We start from the raw sequence: 7203 nt of genomic DNA, 5'->3' as shown, positions 1-7203 counted from the left end.
CTATGACATGCCCATGACAGCTCTTCAGCTTCCCTAGTAAGTGTTCCCCATCATGTTTTCCTGCAGTTGGTACTACCTTTGTAGCATGGTGTAGCTCCCAAACATTCAGTCCACATGTTTCATCCGCTACTGAGGCCTACAATTCTAACTCTTGTCTGAAATCTATCTGCAAATCCACTGCTTGATTCCCTTCAGAGTATTACTTTGCGATAAATACAGAACGTAGATCGTTTATTGTTCTCCTGCACTGGATCCAGCTTCTGATGTGGACCCCAGGGCTCCTAACCTATACTGCCTCCTGCATCCAGGCTGCCCTAGTCTGACAAGAGAGCCTCCTGGGGAACAGGTGCTCCTGCTTTCCCCAAATGGCCCTGAGTGAAACATTGGTGAACCATGGGGCCATGTTTTGTTTTCTCTGAGACTTCGCTCTTGAAAACAAATACTAGCAGCAGCTGTTAAGGTATTTGAGAGGATGGGTGATTGGCATTGTTTGCTCAAGACGTGAGACAACCAGAAAAGCAGACAGAAATTGCTAGTATGTGTAGAATGAGTGCCACTGCGGGTGCCCACTTGAATATTTGAAGTCTAAGGTCATTGTAGGTGGCATCAACTTCCTGCCTTCCTTCACACAGGATTCACCAAAGTGAACACTGAAGAGCCAATCAATTGACTGCTGCTTGCTTGCGTGCAGCCAATCCACTAGTGGGAGGAGGTGTCTCGTATTTCTGGTCCCGTCACTGATCATCTCAATGACAATGTACGATCCCAGACACCAGGTTCCCACAAACAGGAGTGATAATGACCAGATAATCTTTCTCAGCAAAGTTGGCCACAGATAAATATTGGTCAGGAAACTGGAATGGCCGTCTTTGAATCGCACCAAAAAATTGACGACATCCACTTGTAAGAGAAAATGGGGTGCCGGTCTAACAGCTCATCCAGAGAACAGCACCTCTGATAGCACTGTACCTGAATGTTAGGTCAGATCACATGCTCAGGTCTTCAGAATGAGGTTCAAACCCATGATCTTTCCACACCAAGGCAAGAATATTGTCCACTGAGCTATAACGGATATTTCACGTGGAGTACTGAACACTCCTTAAGTAATTTAATCATGAGGGATAACAAGGGAGCAGGGATGCTCCAAATTTACCTGCATGTATGGATCAAATGGGCTAAATAGCCTTTCACATCCACAAGGCTCTTGTGGAGTGAAGAGTGAAAGCTCTATGAGATAATATTGGTTAAGAGATGAATGTTGATCAGGGAATTGGAATGTAGACTTGTTTGAATTGTGCTCAATGATCTTTTATGAGGCAGTTGGGACCTCTAACAGTTCAATAGTGCATCATTACATGGATTTAACAGCACTGAAACAAGTCACTGAGCCCATGTGATCAATGTTGATGTTTATACTCCACATGAGCATCCTCCCACTCTAATTACCTCTTCCCACACTGCCTCTGTGTTCCTCCAATGGCTTCTCCTGCATGTACGAATCAAGCCTCTACTTAATTGCATCAATGTAGTTTATTCTGCCTACTCCATGGGGTGGAGATCCACTTTCTCACTACTGTCTCTGCAATGAAATTCCTCTGTTTTATTTGGTCTCCAAAAGTGAAAATTGTTTTCCATGTCCACCCTGCCGAATGCCTTCACAATTTCAAAGGCATCTATCAGGTCCCCTCTCATGTCCAGAGGTAATGGTTCCTGCCTGCTTCATTCTTTCCCTCTGCAGCTGCAGCCCCTGAAATCTTGCAATATCCTAATAAAATGTCTGTGCATTTTTCAGAGCATGGAGACTCAACCTCAAAGCAGGGTACTCCACAAAATTAACACCACCTCCCAACTCAGTGCTCATTTGCCTCTAGAAATGAACTCCAAAACTTCACTAATAATTATGATGTATTAATGTATCTGTATTTCCAGAGCACTGTGCTCCTCTACCCCATTTAATAACTCGTCTCCTTGTTCTTTAGACCAAAATGAACTAACTCACACTTTTCTAGATTGAAATTCATTTCAAGATAATACCAATTTGAATTATCCACAAATTCTGATAGCATCGCTCCCAGGCCTTAAACTGTGTCATTTACATATGCGGTGAACACTGATGGTCCCATATGTAAATCAATGGGTAACTAATTAATACTTTCTGGCAGAGTGAGGAATCTCCCTAAAGAGTCACTAGCAAAGGCAATTGCTTTTGAGAATGTGGTACTGAGCCACCTTCTTGAACCTTAGCAGTCCATGTGGTCTAGGTACAAACACAATGCTCTCTGGGAGGAAATTCCAGGATTTTAGGCCAGCAACGATGACATATTTTCAGGTCAGGTTGGCATACAACATGGGGATTGTGCTGTTCCCCTGTATCTGTTTGTCAAGGTGTTGGAAGAAGTTGGTCAAACAAGCCTTGGTGACTTGATGCAGTGTGTCTTAGTGGTGGTACACTGTGCAGCCATCTTGCACTGTTGGCAGATGGACAGATATTTAACATCGTGGATAGTGCTTTTCAATACATTCTACTCATGTATCATTGCATTGTTGAATGATTACTGCATAAGTGAAGGCCATTGTGTTCAAGAGCTCATTGTCTACAACAGCTAATCAGTCAGCTTCACCCTGCCCTATCACAGAGGTCTTTTTGAATGCTAATCCAATTCCCTTTTAGAAGTTACAATTACATCTGACTCCATCATACTCTATGGCAGTGTGTTCCATACCATAATCACCCATCACATAAAAACAAAAGCTGTCGGTTCATTTTACAATTACCTTAAATCAGCTTCCTCTCATTCATGACTCTTCCAGCAATAGGGACAGATACCTCCTATTGACCTAGCTACTCCCCAGACATTTTGAACACTTTTTTTCCAACCTCCTCTCAACTTCTTCCAAGGAGAACAACTTCTGCAACTCCAATCTAACTTGGTACCTTATGCCAAGGAGTCATTCTCATGACCCTTGTCAGCACCCTCCTGAGAGCTTTCACATCTGACTGAAAATGCAGTGCCTAAAATTGAGCACAATACTCCATTCAAAATCAGACCAGTGTTCCATAAAGGTTCACTAAAACATCCTTCCTCTTCTAACCTGTATTTTAATTAATAAGGCTCAGGATCCCGTATGGGATCCTTGCCGGATTTTCACCATCCCTCCAGATCTCCCCCTCTCTGAGGATGAAAGATCAGTCCTCAGCAGGGGCCTCACCTTCATTCCCCTACGCCCTCGGATTAATGAGTTCAACACGCAGCGAGATATTGAACAATTCTTCCGCCGCCTTCGCCTCCGTGCCTACTTTCACAACCAAGACTCCCGCCCACCCTCTGACGACCCCTTCTCCCGCCTCCAACACACCCCATCCACCTGGACACCCCGTGCAGGCCTCCTACCCGCCCTCGACCTCTTTATAGCCAACTGCCGCCGTGACATCAACCGACTCAACCTGTCCACCCCTCTCACCCACTCCAACCTCTCACCCTCAGAACGTGCAGCCCTTCACTCCCTCCGCTCCAATCCCAACCTCACCATCAAACCCGCAGACAAGGGAGGCGCGGTGGTAGTTTGGCGCACTGACCTGTACACCGCTGAAGCCAAACGCCAGCTCGCGGACGCCTCCTCTTATCGCCCCCTTGACCACGACCCCACCTCCCACCACCAAACCATCATCTCCCAGACCATCCAGGACCTCATCACCTCAGGGGATCTCCCATCCACCGCCTCCAACCTCATAGTCCCACAACCCCGCACCGCCCGTTTCTACCTCCTGCCCAAAATCCACAAACCTGCCTGCCCCGGCCGACCCATTGTCTCAGCCTGCTCCTGCCCCACCGAACTCATCTCCCAATACCTCGACACGGTCCTGTCCCCTTTAGTCCAAGAACTCCCCACCTACGTTCGGGACACCACCCACGCCCTCCACCTCCTCCAGGATTTTCGCTTCCCCGGTCCCCAACGCCTTATTTTCACTATGGACATCCAGTCCCTGTACACCTCCATCCCCCATCACGAAGGACTCAAAGCCCTCCGCTTCTTCCTTTCCCGCCGCACCAACCAGTACCCTTCCACTGACACCCTCCTTCGACTGACTGAACTGGTCCTCACCCTGAATAACTTCTCTTTTCAATCCTCCCACTTCCTCCAAACTAAAGGAGTTGCCATGGGCACCCGCATGGGCCCCAGCTATGCCTGCCTCTTCGTAGGATATGTGGAACAGTCCATCTTCCGCAACTAAACTGGCACCACCCCCCACCTTTTCCTCCGCTACATCGATGACTGTATCGGCGCTGCCTCGTGCTCCCACGAGGAGGTTGAACAGTTCATCAACTTTACTAACACCTTCCATCCCGACCTGAAATTCACCTGGACTGTCTCAGACTCCTCCCTCCCCTTCCTAGACCTTTCCATTTCTATCTCGGGCGACCGACTCAACACAGACATCTATTATAAACCGACTGACTCCCACAGCTACCTGGACTACACCTCCTCCCACCCTGCCCCCTGTAAAAACGCCATCCCATATTCCCAATTCCTTCGTCTCCGCCGCATCTGCTCCCAGGAGGACCAATTCCAACACCGCACAGCCCAGATGGCCTCCTTCTTCAAGGACCGCAGATTCCCCCCAGACGTGATCGACGATGCCCTCCACCGCATCTCCTCCACTTCCCGCTCCTCCGCCCTTGAGCCCCGCTCCTCCAACCGCCACCAAGACAGAACCCCACTGGTTCTCACCTACCACCCCACCAACCTGCGCATACAACGTATTATCCGCCGCCATTTCCGCCACCTCCAAACGGACCCCACCACCAAGGATATATTTCCCTCCCCTCCCCTATCAGCGTTCCGCAAGGACCACTCCCTTCGTGACTCCCTTGTCAGATCCACACCCCCCACCAACCCAACCTCCACCCCCGGCACCTTCCCCTGCAACCGCAGGAAATGTAAAACTTGCGCCCACACCTCCACACTCACTTCCCTCCAAGGCCCCAAGGGATCCTTCCATATCCGCCACAAGTTCACCTGTACCTCCACACACATCATCTATTGCATCCGCTGCACCCGATGTGGCCTCCTCTATATTGGTGAGACAGGCCGCTTACTTGCGGAACGCTTCAGAGAACACCTCTGGGCCGCCCGAACCAACCAACCCAATCACCCCGTGGCTCAACACTTTAACTCCCCCTCCCACTCCACCGAGGACATGCAGGTCCTTGGACTCCTCCACCGGCAGAACACAACTACACGACGGCTGGAGGAGGAGCGCCTCATCTTCCGCCTGGGAACCCTCCAACCACAAGGTATGAATTCAGATTTCTCCAGCTTCCTCATTTCCCCTCCCCCCACCTTGTCTCAGTCGGTTCCCTCAACTCAGCACCGCCCTCCTAACCTGCAATCCTCTTCCTGACCTCTCCGCCCCCACCCCACTCCGGCCTATCACCCTCACCTTGACCTCCTTCCACCTATCCCACCTCCATCGCCCCTCCCCCTAGTCCCTCCTCCCTACCTTTTATCTCAGCCAGCTTGGCTCTCTCTCTTATTCCTGATGAAGGGCTTATGCTCGAAACATCGAATTCTCTATTCCTGAGATGCTGCCTAACCTGCTGTGCTTTGACCAGCAACACATTTGCAGCTGTGATCTCCAGCATCTGCAGACCTCATTTTTTACTCAGGATCCCGTATGCATCCATAGCATTGTTTCAACATGCCTTGTAACTTGCAATGATTTGTGCATATAGGGCCCCAAGCTTCTCTGATGCTAGAATATTTTTAGAATTGTCCCCTTTGTTTTGTACCACCTCATTCTTTCCACTAGTCTATCACTTTGTATCAAATCCTGAAATGGTAATGTAGTGGTTATGTACTGGAATTAGATTAGATTAGATTCTTTATAGTATGAAAACAGGCCCTTCGGCCCACCAAGTCCACACCGACCCGCCAAAGAGTAACCCAACCATACCCATTTCCCTCTGACTAATGTACCTAACGCTTTGGGCAATTCAGCATGGCCAATTCAACTATCCTGCACATCTTTGTGATGGTGGGAGGAAACCGGAGCACCCCCATGCAGACATGGGGAGAATGTGCAAACTCCACATCGAACCTGGGACCCTGGTGCTGTGAGGCAGCAGTGCTAATCACTGAGCCACCGTGCCAGTGCCAGAATGGTAATCTTGAGGCCTGAAGAATGCTCTGAGGATGTAGATTCAGATCCCATCTAGTGGAATTTAAATATCAATTAATTAATGTATGACAACAATATGCTAGTCTCATCAAAGATGACTGACCGTTAACATCAACTGTTATAAAATCTCAACTGGTTCACTAATTAATGTTCTTTAGGGAAGAGAATCTGTCGACCTTAACAGAGTTCAGACCCACAGCAAAATGGTGGAACTGCCTTCTTAAATAGCTAGACAAGACAATCAGATTCAAGGTGGACAGCAAATGTTGGCTTTGCCTCCAGAGCCTACATCCCATGTAAGAATAGAAGCAGAGAGAAAAAAAAATGCTTAGCCAAAGATCTCTTCTGTGGCACCTTCTAACAATAGATACACACCACAGCTTTTGTTATTTCTTTTTTAATCACCTTTCTTTCAAAAGTTGGTTAATTTGTATTATAGCCTCAATCACTGGCTGTTTTGCTGTCTGGTCTTTTAACAAGAATTCTAGCATCTTACAAAGTGAAATACTGCTGATGCTGGAAATCTGTAACAAACTGAAATGCTGGAAACAATCGAGAGGGTAGCTGTGGAAACATTTTTTAAAATTTGGTCAGGGGATGTGGATATTGCTGGCTGGTCAGCACTTACTGCTTAGCCCAAGCTGCCTTCTTGAACCGCTGCAGAGCATGTGCTGTAGGTAGACCACAACGTCCTTTGGGAGGCACTTCCAGGATTTTGACCCAGTGACAATCAAGGAATTCTGATACATTCCCAAGTCAGGATGGTGAATGGCTTGGATGGGAACTTGCATATTTCCTGATGTCAGAAGCACAGAACTTTGGGCAGCTTGGTGGCTCAGTGGTTAGTATTGCTGCCTCACAGCAGCAGAGTCCCAGGTTCGATTCCAGCCTTGGGTGACTGTCTGTGTGGAGTTTGCACATTCTCCCCCTGTCTGTGTGGGTTTCCTCCCAAAGTGCAGGTGAGGTGAATTGGCCATACTAAATTGTCCGTAGTGTCAGGCCAATCATTCAGAGGGAAATGG

Source organism: Hemiscyllium ocellatum, chromosome 8 (assembly GCF_020745735.1).
Source record: "Hemiscyllium ocellatum isolate sHemOce1 chromosome 8, sHemOce1.pat.X.cur, whole genome shotgun sequence".
In the NCBI taxonomy this organism is placed as follows: domain Eukaryota; kingdom Metazoa; phylum Chordata; class Chondrichthyes; order Orectolobiformes; family Hemiscylliidae; genus Hemiscyllium; species Hemiscyllium ocellatum.
The sequence above is the reverse complement of the archived record's forward strand: the minus strand, read 5'-3'. Positions refer to the sequence as shown.